This window comes from Lissotriton vulgaris, unplaced genomic scaffold (genome assembly GCF_964263255.1).
Source record: "Lissotriton vulgaris unplaced genomic scaffold, aLisVul1.2 SCAFFOLD_3107, whole genome shotgun sequence".
Taxonomy (NCBI): Eukaryota; Metazoa; Chordata; class Amphibia; order Caudata; family Salamandridae; genus Lissotriton; species Lissotriton vulgaris.
This window is the reverse complement of record NW_028253207.1, coordinates 171,674-187,889: the sequence shown is the minus strand read 5'-3', so window position 1 is coordinate 187,889 and position 16,216 is coordinate 171,674.

Here is a 16,216-nt window from a genome sequence, read left to right as displayed (position 1 = left end):
AGAGAGAGTGGAGAGAGAGAGAGTGGAGCGAGAGAGAGTGGAGTGAGATTGGAGAGAGAGACAGTGGAGAGAGAGTAGAGAGAGTGGACGGAGACAGTGGAGAAAGAGTGAAGAGAGAGAGTGGAGAGAGCGGAGAGAGAGAGACAGTGGAGAGAGAGTAGAGAGAGAGAGTGGAGAGAGAGAGAGTGGAGAGAGAGAGTGGAGAGAGAGAGTGGAGAGAAAGAGAGAGAGGAGAAAGAGTGGAGAGAGGCAGTGGAGTGAGAGACAGTTGAGAGAGAGTAGAGAGACAGAGAGTGTATTTAGACAGTGGAGAGAGAGAGAGTGGAGAGAGTGTGGAGAGACAGTGGAGAGAGTGAGCGACAGAGAGTGGAAAGAGAGAGTGGCGTGAGAGAGTGGAGAGAGAGAGAGAGTGGAGAGAGAGAGAGTGGAGAGAGAGAGAGAGTGGAGAGAGAGTGAAGGGAGACAGTGGAGAGAGAGTGGATAGAGAGAGTGGAGAGAGGGTGGGGAGAGAGTGGAGAGAGAGTGGAGAGGGAATAGAGGGAGACAGTGCAGAGAGAGTAGAGAGAGAGAAATAGAGAAGGGAGAGAGGGTGGAGAGAGAGAGTGAAGGGAGAGTGGAGAGAGAGTGGAGAGAGTGGAGGGAGAGAGTGGAGAGAGAGAGTGGAGAGAGACTAGAGAGAGAGAAAGTGAAGAGAGAGACAGTGGAGAGACAGTGGAGAGAGAGTGGAGAGAGAGACAGTGGAGATAGAGTGGAGAGAGTTGAGAGAGAGAATGGAGAGGGAGAGAGAGTGGAGAGAGAGTAGAGACTGAATGGCTGACTCAGAGACTGAATACTGACTGACCGAGAGACTGACTGGCTGAGAAACTGACTGAGAGAGAGAGAGAGAGAGAGAGAGAGAGAGAGAGAGAGAGAGAGAGAGAGGGAGAGAGAGAGAGACTGGCTGACTGAGAGAGTGGCTGACTGACTGACAGAGAGAGAGAGACTGATTGAGAGTGAGTGGCTGACAGAGAGAGAGACTGACTGACTGACAGAGACTGACTGACTAAGGTAGAGAGATACTAACTGACAGAGAGAGACATTGACTGGCAGAGAGAGAGAGACTAAGAGAGAGAGGCAGAGACTGACTGACTGAGAGAGATAGACTGATTGACTGTGAAAGAGACTGACTGACTGAGAGAGACTGACAGAGAGAGAGACTGACAGAGAAAAAGAGACTGACCAACAGAAAGAGAGACTGACTGACAGAGAGAGAGACTCACAGAGAGCGACTGACTGACAGAGAGAGAGACTGACTGACAGAGAGAGAGACTGACAGAGAGAGTCACTGACTGAGAGAGAGAGAGACTGACTGAGAGAGACTGGCTGACTGCGAGAGAGAGAGATTGACTGATTGAGAGAGACTGACAGAGGGAGAGAGAGACTGTCTGGAAGACTGACTGACTGAGAGAGAAAGGCTGGGAGAGAGAGACTGACAGAGAGAGGGACTGACTAAGAGAGAGACTTACTAAGAGAGAGACTGACTAAGAGAGAGACTGACTGACTGACAGAGACGGATTGAGAGAGAGAGAGACTGACTGAGAGAGAGACTGACTGAGAGAGAGAGACTGACTGAGAGATAGACTGACCGAGAGAGAGAGACTGGGACTCTGACAGAGAGAGAGAGACTGACTGACAGAGAGAGAGACTGACTGACAGAGAAAGAGACTGGCTGACTGAGAGAGAGAGACTGGCTGACTGAGAGAGAGAGACTGAATGACTGAGAGAGAGACTGACTTACTGGGAGAAACTGACAGGGAGAGACTGTGAGAGACTGACTGACAGAAAGGGAGAGACTGACTGACAGAAAGAGAGAGATAGAGAGACTGACAGAGAGAGAGAGACTGACAGACAGAAGAACTGACAGGGAGAGAGACTGACAGAGAGAGAGACTAAGAGAAAGACTGACAGAGAGAGGGAAAGACTGAGAGCGACTGACAGAGAGAGAGAGACCGACTGACTGACAGACTGACAGAGAAAGAGAGAGACTGACTGACTGACTGACTGGGAGAGACTGAATGAGAGAGAGAGATAGACTGACTGAGAGAGAGAGACTGACTGACTGATGGACTGACAAAAAGAGAGAGATAGAGAGACTGACAGAAAGAGAGAGAGACCGACTGACTGACAGAGACTGACTGACTGAGGTAGAGAGATACTAACTGACGGAGAGAGAGAGATTGACTGACAGAGAGAGAGACTGAGAGAGAGAGGCAGAGACTGACTGACTGAGAGAGATAGACTGATTGACTGCGAGAGGGACTGACTGAGCGAGACTGACAGAGAGAGAGACTGACAGAGAGAGAGAGACTGATTGATGTAGAGAGAGAATGACTGACTGAGAGAGACTGACTGACTGGGAGAGAGTCTGACTGACTGACAGACTGACAGGGAGAGAGAGACTGACTGACAGACTGACTGAGTGAGAGAGACTGACTGACAGAGAGACTGAATAACAGAGAGAGATAGACTGACTGACTGAGAGAGAGAGACTGACTGACTGAAAGAGAGAGACTGACTGACAGAGAGAGACTGTGATGGAATTGGGGTGAAAGTGTGTATGAAGCTATGCAATGCCTCTTAAGATTGCTATTGTCCACTAATTAAAATGTATTATCAAAATGTGCTTTTTGTAGTTACATCTGCTTTTGAAATACTACATTGTTGCATTGTCTAATGTTTTAAAATGGAAATGAGGAGGAGCAGTGGATGCACTTTTGTCAAAACTGAACGATGAGTGGGCCCTATGTTGTATATCATGACAGGAGTCTGCATCAGGAAACCCACCTAAAATTGGGTAAACTTCCCCGGCCTACTGATGGCAGGGACCCTGTAATGAATGGACCACCTCGTATGATAGCCTGCTGGCAGACTAAGCCCAACCTTTAACTCCACCATCCAGTGTTACTTATAACGGCTGTATTGGTGACAGTGGCATAACAATAGCTCTGCATCCCCTGCAGTATGGCGGGTCGCTGGCCTGAGAGATCTAGACTGGCACGGAGAATGGGAGGGGGGCCCCCTCCATGTAGTTTGCAGGGGGGGCCCCCTCAAGATTCGTTACGCCACTGCTTCAAGAGTGGAATAACTTGTGGCATTGCCAGCATAGAGCTCACCTGAAGTCAACATGTTTCAAGCAGTTTTAGGGGTTAGACATGGGTGAGATGGCTTCCTTTCATTCAGATCGCTTACACATAAACATTGGCGCAGTTTTCTACCACTAGCTTATTGTTAGGCACCTCTTTGCACTTAATTAATCCAGATACCAACATGTTCCGAACGTGGGCGCACAACCTATGACCTGGCGCTTACTTCCCTTTTTTTCCGTACTGTAGAAAGTCTTTACCATTTCTTCCACACGGACATATAATGAATATGCTAAAATGTTTGGACCAGTCAGTACACATTGCTAAAAACATTGAGAGATGGCCTTATCCCACCATACATAAACTCTAGGCCCTATACAAGTTCATGTGTATTTTTTATTTGTATTTTTGTTTCTTGTAATGTTAGCACTGACACCCCGGATCATTACTCTTCCTCTAGGGTGACTGTTATAACAGTTTTTAATGTTTTTTAATCGGATGTTGCACATATCTGACCTTTTGGTCTATTTCTTGTACATAGCACCCTTTGTCGAATGTTCAATGTGTCTCAATTGTTAGTAATGTTATGTGGTTATTCACTATGTACCTCCCTTAACACTTACGTATGTTATGTTTGTTTCTTTCCAGCCCTGACGAAGTTTATTTCTTGAACGAAACGCATTAACTGATGTATATTTCTATGCATTTAGATTTACCTAAATAAAGATTGTTTCTACAAAGAAACTGTTTGAGCTTCATTATTAACTTTCTAGTACCCTGAAAGTGCACCGCTCCATTGTTCTCACAGTTTTGTTTCCCGGTTAGGCTGGTTGCATCCTTCAACAGCGGGTGCAGGAGCTGATTGTGCACACCGTCCACCAACTGACACTCAAACCAACTAGTGGGGAACAGACAGAGGTTAGTGCGGCATTTGGAGTCCGCCTTTGGTTCCCTGTTTGTAGCAAGTGTTTACTTTGTATACATTAACACTTTCAATGTAATGGTATGCAAACTAAAAAATTCCGCTGGAGCGGTTATTGCTAAGTACTAACCACGTAGTAATGGCATGAGCAGTAATGGCATGTGAAATAACGTGTCATATTCAGGGACTTTAAATATGCAAAACTCTGGGCTGCAACACACAACTTTTGCAATTGAGGAAATTATCCCACTGTTTACAGATATATTTCAATTGCTTCTTTTGCACTGTTCAACAATTGGTGTAGTTAACAACTTTTTACGCTTTTAATGTGCGTGTACAGATATAGCTGGTTGTTGCACTGTACTTGAAATACTCTGTATTTTAAATGTATTTTTGTTTTTATCTCATCTTTTTGTTTATTTTTTTAATTTGTGTGTAATCTGAAACTAATCTCAATGTCATCTCTGCTACCAAATTGCTGTCTGCTAAATCAATATATAATTAGACTGAGAGAGAGAACGATAGAGAACCTGCTGCGATGGTTCAGCCCTACTTAATAATACATTGTTGTCAGCCACTGATTTTTTACATGGGCCCATATTAAGCCGATTCAGAGTTGCAGCTGTGAGTCAGGTAGTATGAAGTATAATCACCTTAGAACTTCTTTGCTGGCAATAGTCAATGAAAAATCGTGAGCGTCACATAGTAAAGGGGTCTGTGTTTGGAAATGCCTTGGTTCTCTTGGCCTCCTTACATCCACCCTTCATGAAGTTGATGTGTGAGTGAGGAGCAGGCAGTAAGGCCACAGACAATACCATACCCTCACACACAGGCTTCTTTCTATGTTGAAGTGCCTCATCAGAGGCTCTCTGGCATCAAGTGCCACTATAGCTCTGCAATGTTGAGCAGGATGTGTCTGCCTCTTGAGCTCTGAAACTAATGGAATTTAACAGTGCCAGAGATCCAAGCAAGACCCTTCACAATGCAATCAATACAGGGAAGCTCTTATCACATTATCCTCCTTAGTATGTTCCATTTTCCGGCTCCCTCTCCCTCTCTTGGAATGTTCCTGATAGCTGTTGATGTACAGTAAAAAGCATTTTATTTGTAGGGGTGCATTATAATCACACATGTAGAGTGCATCCGCGTTTAATACGTTGTTGTGTTAACATAAAGGGTTAGGATCTTGAAATGTAATAACATGAAATGTGATGTGGTCTAGCAATGTGAGTGTTACGTGGAGCAAATAATGTGGAAGGTAAATGTAAGCATTAATATAAAGAATTCCGGTTGTGCAGCTGACAATTATTCATGTATTTAATGTGCTTATGAACATGTTAATTTAGATGTAGGTAGTAATGTTAATTGAATTTGTTTCATTTGTTATGCAAACTCATCAAGTTCATGTGCCATTTCTCTTATGTTGGCTGAATTTGTAGGCCTTAAATGCTTTTCTCCCTGAAAGCTCTCGCTTTAGAATTAACAGTTGAATTTCATGTGCACTGTGGATTTTGTTCTTTCTCACATTTTGTGTTGCAGGTGGAAGAAGTGTCCTTGTTAGCTAGAATAATGTCTTCAAGTTTCAAGTTTTATTTATTTATGATAACGGAACTCTCACGAGATCCACATAAAAAACATAGAAATATATTCAAATAAAATCATATAAAAGAAAACATACTAACTAGTACATAAAATAAAGATACACAGAGATCAGGGCATCTGAATTACCACTTAGTACATATCCAGAAAACATTTGAAAAATTTGTATAGTTTAAAACAGAACATTTCATTGGGGGGATTGATCATAGCTGCATTAAAAGCAGAAGCGGACAAAATATTCAATTGAAAGCAAATGGGTCTTAGCCATTTCCGCCTATAAAGCATCAGTGCTGGGCAAACATAAATAACATGAAACAAATCCTGCTCCTTCATATGACATAAATCTCAGACAGCTGAAGAGCCATACCATTTGTATAAGAGCAATTTCAAAGGCATTAAATCCTGTCTTATTAGAAATAGTAGACGTCTAACCACGTGAGGAATGTTCCATAAAACATATGGTTAAGCGTTCCTCACAAGACAGGAATCGATAACTGGAGTAATACCCTTTTTCAGAATGCGAAGCTCTCTATCCAGTCTGAACCCTAGTTCCCACGAGGAAGACTTCAAGAGAGTTTTTAACTGATATGGTGACAAAGAAAATAAAACATCTTTATCTAGTTGTAAGTGACTCACAGCATATCTAAAATTTTTTATAATTAATGAATAGTCATTAAAATTTCCCAACAACTCAGTTTTTATAAGATGTCTTAGCGTGCCCGGCTCACCCCTTGCTAGGCTGAGAACCCAGCGCACGATCCCCGCCAAACCTTGGACCCAGCTACTGCGTAAGCCGAATTCCTGTCTCAAGACAGCCGTTGAACTCGCTGTATTGACACATACAAGGCTACGTAAAATTTTTCCTTCAGAGGAATGTAAAAAGCTCCAATTTTTTATATCAATTAGCTCTATTCCGTAGAGTAAGGAGGCAGGGACTTTTGCTCTAAATACGTCTAACAGTATTGAAAAGTGTCTCCTACCTGTAGCCTTATACAAGGATACCAAACTCTTTCCCTGGACAATAGCTTTCCGGGAATTATTAGCTATATGAGCTTTTTCGCTTAAATTACTCATAACAATTTTACCAAGGAAGGTATACGATTTCACTGTTTCCAATTTTTGGCCCTCAACAGTCCATGGAAAATTCGCATATTTAGTTTTCTTCCTACCCGACATACACATCACTTTGCTTTTTGCAATATTTATCAACAAAAAATGTTTTCCTGCATACTTATGTAAGGCATGCAGGCGATTATTCAATCCCTTGGGTGTTAGGTCAAGAATCAAAATATCATCAGCATACATGAGACATATAATTGGGGAACCCCCCAGGATCAGAGCTATGCCAGAGCATGCAGAGAGAGCCAGAGGTAAATCAACTATATAAAGAGAAAACAGCAGAGGAGCCAATAGGCAACCCTTCTTTAACCCATTAGACGTGTGAATAGTTCTAGATAAACCTCTTTCCCCGCCTATCAACACTCTGCACCAAGTGTCCGAATACAGGGCACGGACTAATTTAATAAGAAAAGATGGCATTCCTAAATCGAATAGCTTTCCCCACAGCAATGTCCTGTCCACTTTGTCGAAAGCTGTGGAGAAATCGATGAAGGCGCCATACACATGTCCACCACGAACTTTGACATATTTCTCCGTTATAACCTGGAGTGCAGTCAAATTATCTAACGTACCGTGCTTTTGCCTAAAGCCAGTTTGTGCAAAGGGCAAAATTTCGGCCTTAGATACCGAATCTTTAATTAAAGAAGACATTTTGCAAAGACCTTGCCAATGGCATCAAGCAAAGCGATTTGACGATAGTTTTGGGGTAGGTCTCTAGCCCCTTTTTTATATAAAGGGACTAAAATGCTCCCTTTCCAGGATGGGGGGACTGTTCCGCTGATAAAGCAGGATTTAAACACAGGATAAAGAATTTTGCTCCATAATTCACTTTGTTGTTTTAAAACCGAAATAGGGACCTCATCGGGACCCATCGCACCAGAAGAGCGCATGCTTTTGATGGCAAGTTCAATTTCCTTTTCGGATGGTGAATCATATAAACCAGAGTCTACAATGGGAGCATCATCGTCCCGTTGGGGACCATTGTTGCTGTATAAGTTCTCGATGTAATGAGCCCAAATCTGCTCATCAATGGCAATAGGCATGGGACAGGATCTAGTGCCGCAACCCTTGCCAATTAATGACCAGAATATCCTGGCATGTCCCTTATATGAGGCTTCCCGGAGTTGAATCCATAAGGAGTCCTCATTTTCTTTTTTTAATCTGGCCTTTAACCTCCATCTCCTGCTTTTTAATAGTGCTAGTTTATGATGGCCTTCCTGATTAAATGATAAGTATTGACCCCGTATCAATTTATTTATTTCAATATTTAATTGCCGAAGCGATTCGGGGAATACTAAGGATTTTTTAAAAGACAGAATTTTCTTAGCTATTGAGGTTACTCGTTCTAAAAACTCAGCAAAACCTAATAATTCCCTTCTATCCCATTGAAACAAATTCTCAACAGTAGAAGTTAAGAGGGGCAGCAAACACACAAAAGAACGGGGATTCCAATAACATTTCCCCGAACTTGCGCCAAAATTCACCGAATCAATGTCGATGTGCCAAGAATCCGCCAGAGAAGGCCTGAGAGAAACTATAAGAGTCAGCACCTTATGGTCGCTAAGTTCGGAATCCACAACTGAGAGATCCTTCATATAGGAAAAGAAGGAACAATCTGCGACTACATAATCAATAATTGAATCTCCATTTTTTGATTTATGTGTAAAAGCTGCTGGAGAGTCAGAAGGGAATCTACCATTTATTATTAGGCAATCCGCCTTGGAGAGACCTTCCAGAACTAGTTTACCTCTTTTGTTAGATTTAATATTCGTTGGAAACAAAGCCTGAGGTATATGAAGAGATTCTTCCCTAAATTTATTTCTAAACAAATCAAGGCCACAATTAGAGATATTACAATTAAAATCCCCAAGTAACAATATATAAGGAGGAGGAGAGGAATCCATGAGTTTAGTTATAAAGGAAAAAAGTGATTTTAAACCATCATTAAAACAAGAATTTGGGGGAATATAAGTATTTATTAAAACAAGCAATTTATTTGGGCAATCCTTAAACATATTTTTTAAAGTTATTGCCTGAAACAGTTTATCTGGATCAAGATGGTGGGAATAATTCCAATTAATTCTATTGGACAGTAAACATGCTATTCCGCCCTTCGCATGACCTCTCCTAGAGGGCACTGCACTACCCTCCAGAACAAAGTACCCTTTTTCCAACTTTAATTTTCCTTCCACCTACGTTTCTTGAAGACAAATTACGTCTGCTTCTGAAGAGTATAAGAAACATAATTTTTCCTGACTATCTTTGAAACCCGCAATATTCCATGAGATTATCTTCAGATTACTGTTAAAAATTTAGATGAGGTTTAGGACGAGAAGTGGATTTACTAGAGAGAACACTGGGCAACCAATTCCATTTTGCAGTATCATCCATCAAAACTTGTTTGGGAGGGGGAGGATTTTTATAAAGAACTTGCCTTTCATTTTGTGAAGCACATATTTTTAATTCCTCCGATCTAACTGAGGACCAATCTGTAGTGTTCGAGTTTGTATCAGAGATTGTTGGCAAGTTAGTGGATAATTTATTCCTCCGTTCCTCTACAAAATATGGGGTAACATCAATCCCTCTGATTTGTAATTCCTCTGCCCACTGTAAAATGTGATTCAAAACCAATTTAGAATGAAATTTAACCCTTGCTGTTTTCCCTAGAGTAACATTAGGAAGAAATACCACATCCAAGTCCGAAGTTAGAATTAGTTTTAAATTATCAATCTCATGAAAACATTTAAGAAGAACCGATCTATTTAAGATGAGATCAGTATCGAATAAAGGAAAAAAGTCTAAAAAAAGGGTATCTACATTTGTTTTATCCCTAGTTGGCACAGAGGGAGTAGGCACAATTATAGGAGAGTCATGAAAAGGCCTAGCCAGAGGGTTAAGAGTAGAGGGTAAAAGATTTACAGGTAATAAAGGAACAATAGGGTGAGGGCAATTTGAGGGACTTGTAAGACCAGACCCAACAGTCACTTGATCTACTTTCGGAGGACCAATTATATCAGCATGTAAATCAAGGGACTGTTCAGTCCGGCAGGATTTTTCTAATACAGCCTCTAAGTTATTTTCAAATATAAGTTTCCTCTGCCTCTTTTTAGAGAATCTTCGAACAAGTTTCCTCTTTTTTATACTATCCTTTTTTTGCTTTATGGGGACTGCCTTTTCGGCAGTACCAGGGGAATCGATAGGAGCCTCTTCCTCTTTTTTTACCTGTGTCGTAAATATGGGAAATAAAGAAGGAACTTCTAAATTTTGAGTAACAGTAGAGACAGATAAAGATTCTATCTCATCGTCATGAGTTACAATACAGTTGGCTCCTGCAGAAATTACATTGTCAACAGTAGGATCCGCCAATGTAACTGCTAATTTATTACCTTTCTGACCTTCAGGAGAGGGATGTGAAACCGTTTGAACTTCGTCAAGTCTTGCCATTTCATTTAGAGACCTCTTATCATTAACTAATGGCTCCATTAGGTTGTCGTGCTTGGGATGGCATCCGAGGACGGACCCACCTTTATTATGTAGTAGCACCCTTAGGATTTGGGTTACCGTCTCAAGGATGCAATCCGAACCTCCAACAAATGTTTCCAGTAAACGGAGAATAGATGATAACAACGATTCCAAGGAAGATAGGGAATTAGAAATGAGATTATTACTAGCACTTGGAGGGCTCACAGGGATATTATTCAGATTAGGGCCAGAGCAGGAAGTAAAATTTAACGGAGCCAAAGAAAAATCAAATTTATTAGTAGGAGTACTACTAAGAGGACGAGAACTAGAAATTAACAGAGCTTCAATAATATTAGAATTAGCCCTGGCAACAACCTGAAGGAGTTCCAACGGCCTTTTTTGAGATATTATATCAATATCAGGTAAAGTGAAATCACCCTCCGGAATTATAGGAGTAGAGGGTAAATCTGGCAAAATCATAGATTTCTCCCTGAGATTAGGCACTACTAAATAAGGTAATTGTAAAGAGATGGAGTTGGGAGATTTTAAGGGAATACAACCCGATGCCCCATGGGGAAGTTCCAATTGCCTCTGTGAATCAATGATAACCAATGGAGGCCCCCCCGCTGTTTCATAGGAGGGAGACCCAAGATGGGAAGGGGCGGGAACCACAATTAAATTAGAATTATCCTTAATGGTGGCAGGAACTGGTTCTGACACTTTACTCTCTAATGTGGCAGTGCTTAAGGTATCCTCTGTAACCTTATCCTTTCCTCTTTCCCACAAGATAAAAAGTTGACATTGGCCTTTCAGTTGCAGGGAGGAAGTAATTTTATTTCGTAGGGGGTTTCATTTAGTTTTAGAACCAGACCTCCCTACTAAAACTCGACCAGATCTGAGTTTTTTAGCCGTCATATTTATGTTGGTAAGGCTCAATACCAGTAGTAGTGGCAGAAACAATAAAATAACCCTCCAAAGCACCAACAACAAGAAAAACAAATTATTGTTAACAGAAAGCCAAAATCAAAGAGACTAGGCCCAGCCCAGCCTCCTTCTGCCCGTGACGGCCACAGACGGTCCCGCCCTTGTCCCGGGCTTCTCCCGGCTCACTCCCGCGCTGTGGAAGGAATATATTCAAGTTTTAGAGGAGACTAATTAGATGGGCGGAGCTAGCAGGGAGAGCCGGCCAGGTGGATGGAATTACAACAGGCAAGGGCTCCTGGGATTTGGAGTCCTAATCTGACCGCTCGCAGCCCTGCTCCGCTACACGCAACCACTTCAGTCACAGCAAGTGTCCCACTCTCTTCACTCCAAAGTCCTTGGGTCGAAAATCACCACCATGCGGGACCCGCGAAGCGGGTTCCGCGAGGAGTGGGCTGATGCTTACACGCACAAGGACACACAGCGATAGGCAGGTAATCCGGCAGGAGTTCCCCAAACGATTTCAGCAGAGTCCAATGCTGCTCAGGAAAGAGTGATTCTTAATGCCAGATTAGATGGGCGGAGCTAGCAGGGAGAGCCGGCCAGGTGGATGGAATTACAACAGGCAAGGGCTCCTGGGATTTGGAGTCCTAATCTGACCGCTCGCAGCCCTGCTCCGCTACATGCACCCACTTCAGTCACAGCAAGTGTCCCACTCTCTTCACTCCAAAGTCCTCGGGTCGAAAATCACCACGATGCGGGACCCGCGATGCGGGACCCGCGAAGCGGGTTCCGCGAGGAGTGGGCTGATGCTTACACGCACAAGGACACACAGCGATAGGCAGGTAATCCGGCAGGAGTTCCCCAAACGATTTCAGCAGAGTCCAATGCTGCTCAGGAAAGAGCGGTTCTTAATGCCAGATTAGATGGGCGGAGCTAGCAGGGAGAGCCGGCCAGGTGGATGGAATTACAACAGGCAAGGGCCCCTGGAATTTGGAGTCCTAATCTGACCGCTCGCAGCCCTGCTCCGCTACACGCACCCACTTCAGTCACAGCAAGTGTCCCACTCTCTTCACTCCAAAGTCCTCGGGTCGAAAATCACCACGATGCGGGACCCGCGAAGCGGGTTCCGCGAGGAGTGGGCTGATGCTTACACGCACAAGGACACACAGCGATAGGCAGGTAATCCGGCAGGGGTTCCCCAAACGATTTCAGCAGAACAATGTCTTTGTTTTCTTAGCCAGCTGAGGACAGAAGGGGATACATCATGAACTTAGGTTGATAAGATAAATAGTTGTGTTTCACACCGGAGAAGGCCTGGGAATCAAGGTCAGCAATGTTGCAGTTCAGGAAAATTGCTGTCCAGTGGAAACCTACCTATGTGATCATGTTCGGAGCGGATGGCGTGACTTGTCACAAGGCCTGTTGAGAAAGTTTATCTGTAATAATGTGTTGCAAAGAGGGAAAGGACCACTTCTTCCTTCTCTGCCTTAGAACAAAGAGCCCTTTAGAATGAGCTTTGTAGCTAGATGCTACCTGGTACATTAATGTGGAGATACTTCTTAGGAAGACTACCATGCTGACACCTTTAATTTCAGTCCTCTTCTGAGAACGCCACAGTAGGGATGTCATGTTAGGGTTAGTGTGGAGATAAAATAATGCTTCATTTACACCAACCTTCAATGAGGGAAATTTGGACTCATTCTTTTTGATCCTTTGCATTCTATTTCTTGAACTAATTGTTCTATTGATGTTGCATAGATTACGCTGGGTTTGTAGATTTGGCTTTATGCTGATTCTAATGCATTTTTACACTTGCATCTTGAGGTGTCTTAATGTTGAGTTATTTCTGGCTTTGTAATAAATTGTATAACCTTACGGAATTGTTAATGGTTATTATGAGTCTAAAGAGTCCCCTGTTCAAGTGAATTGGTAATGAACTTTCTCCCTCCCCTCCATGCTTTTATGCTGCTATAAAAGAACCATCGGACTGTAAGTCTAGAACCAATCTGGAACTTATGGGCCCGACCCTTTCACTGTTATCTGAACATTCTATGTTAGGCTCTCAGCTGACTGGAACCAGTGATGGTGCATGACTTGAATAAAGGAAGTCAACCTGTCTACTTTGAGTCTTCATTTTAACACTGGCGACAAATCCTGTTGCTGTGTAAAGGGAAGCCGTGCCATTACCCCCAAATTCTGTCCATTGACAGCACTTAAATAGAATTCATCAGGACGCTTGGATAGAGACTAGGTATTGGAAGGTAAACGTTTCCTTCTCCCATAGTGTCTTTTGCTAGCAAGCTAAAGCGTGTACTGCAGTTGCTCTAACGTTATCTAATTGCTTTGTTCCTCTCCACAAGTGCAAGTGTCTTTTGGTGGTATCTTCTCAGACTGTGTATTGCCGCTTAATGGCTGCTGCGGGCTTTATGTGCTGGGCCTACTATCTAGCCATCTAGCCTTACACTGTTCCTATGATTGTGCCTGCGTTCTCAGCTGCCCAACTGGCAAAGCCGCAGACCAGCAGCCATAATTGCAAGAGTGTCAACCTTGCTGGGAGGCAACCCTGTCTGATTCTGCCCACAACTGGCATCTCAGCTGATTATCTCCAGTGGCTGTCATTGCAATCAGAACAAATACAAGGAAGCGCAGTTACGTGGATCGAGTAAGAATGTACTGCCAGCTGATCCCCTTCGGTCAGCATGGGTGAATCATAGCCACATCTCTCCCTTAATCTACATTTTGAGGAACCACTGCTTCAGCACAGGGTAGTGTTTTCAGCTGATTAATCAACTAAGTCCTGACTGCATCCTGGATGCTTATGTACTACCCACAAGATTTTCTCCTGTTCTGTGAGATAAAGGCATTGCTAACTGGAGAGTTCCCCACTGTGTCTACCATTTTCTGCTTGTCAAACGTCCTGCTCTGAGCAGTGGCCAGAGTCTGGCCACACCTATAGAGTGCTGTTCCTCTCTGCTGTAGCAAATTTTCCTGTTCCTGTTCCTCATTCTGGGAGGTCTTCAGAGTCTGGCCACACCTCTATATATTAGCAAGGGAACTGCCTTTCTGTTTACTGGAAAGGAAGCAGATTTTCTCAAAGGAAGTATCCTGTCATCGGCTGAAGGAGATGTTCCATATTAGCCATTTTTGGAAGACTAGAATAAGCACTGTTGAATAGAGGACTATAGCATGTTGTCATATTATTTTAAGGTTTCACATGTGCAGTAACTCGCTTACAAGCTCAAGAGTTTTCTTCATGTTATAATTTAATACTGTTCACTAGTATAATCAATTGGTGAAATCCTTATTGTTACCCCAGTGTTTCCTCTGTTGTCATTAGTGCTATTGCAATTCCTTGTGTAGTTATGGTCATAACCATCATGTCACAGCCCCTCCATTTTTAAATGAAACAGGAGAATGTAGCCTTCGGTGGAAACAGTGGAGGAAGCTATTTGAGTCAGATCTTATTAAAATAGGAAGTGAAAAATACACTTCCTTGCACAAACAACACATTTTGCTTCATAATCTGGGTGTGGAAGGATGAGAAACATATGATAATATCTCAGAGTCTGAACATGATGAGGGAGAGGAAGAGGACAGAACAGTAAACATTTACCAAAAAACTCTCAATAAACTGGAACAACATTTTGGGTACAAAATATATGTTGTGCCTTTGCAAGTCGCAAGGGGAAAATTTAAAAAGTAAACACATGTATATTGCAGCTTCATGAGGGTTACCTTATACATGTGATCTGGGCCTTTTGATCGATTCCCTAATTAGGGATTAGTTAGTTAGGTGCACTAACAACCCTAAGATACAAGAACAATTGTTAGTGATTAACCCTGATTTAAGGCAAGCTATGGACATTGCAGTAAGTGCAGAACATACTGCTGGCTGCGTCAAAGAAATAAAAATGATCACTGACTCTCCACCAGAGAACAATCTAGTTTAAAGAAAAGAAAATCACAAGGAGAGGAAGAACAAGAGCCAGATGGTGGGTAGGGACAGACGGAAACGCTACAGATGGGGCAGTATAGGGCATCTAGCTATTAATAACTTGTGTCAAGCCAAAGTAGCAACCTGCCACAAATGTGAAAAAAGGTCACTTTCCAAGGGTTTGCAGAGACTCAAAATGCAAGCCTGTGCTTGCTGTGGAGCCAGAAACTCAAGAGAAGAAATTAGTATTCCAGTTGCAAAGTAATGCGGATAGTGATAGTTTTCCCTCATGCAGAATCACACTTCAAAATGAACCTGTCACAGTCTTTGCAGATTCATGTTCACCCTATACTCTAGTGACCAAGGACATTATCTCTTAAAGCTTATTGCAATAAGAACCGGTTACCAAGACTTAGGTGGGGAGCTATGCTCTGGGTATCATCAACATCAATTCTAAAATATCTGATAGTTTGGTTTTTGCCCTCTATGTGCCCACAGCAATTTTAAATTACATGTGGATAAGATGCATTGGGTGTGGGGAGAATTCATCCTTGTGCTCCATTATGCCCTCACTGTCAGGATGCACTAAACTTGTCCTCAGAATCCAGCAGGAGGGATGCACTCTTCTGTCTCTCACCACCTCCACCAGTAACCACATGGATACCAATATAACACCCTGCGGTAGAAGCAGGGGAAGGGAATGAGATAAGAGAGAAAATAGAGACGCTGGATTCCACCACTTTGACTCTTCACTTGTTGATGTATTCAAGGTAAAGAGTTCCTACGTAACTTGTCATAGACGAGTCTTTGCTTAACCATAGATATATCTTAGCAATACCCTTTCCTAACCAACTCTGTACTTTGATGTGGAACTTTTAATTCCTGAAACCGAAACAGACAAACAATGAGTACTTTAAATATATGTTTATTAACACTCCTCCCTAAGATCGGAATAACTACCTCAAGCTTCGCCACTATACAGTAAGGGCCTCATTTATGAAAAGTGACGCATCCCCGCGTGAAAACAGCGATGCGTCACTTTTCACTGCGCACTGCTTACGACATTCCTGATGCGTCATATTTAATGTATGACGCATCATGTCGCAAGGAGTTACAGATACGTCAGTATTTCTG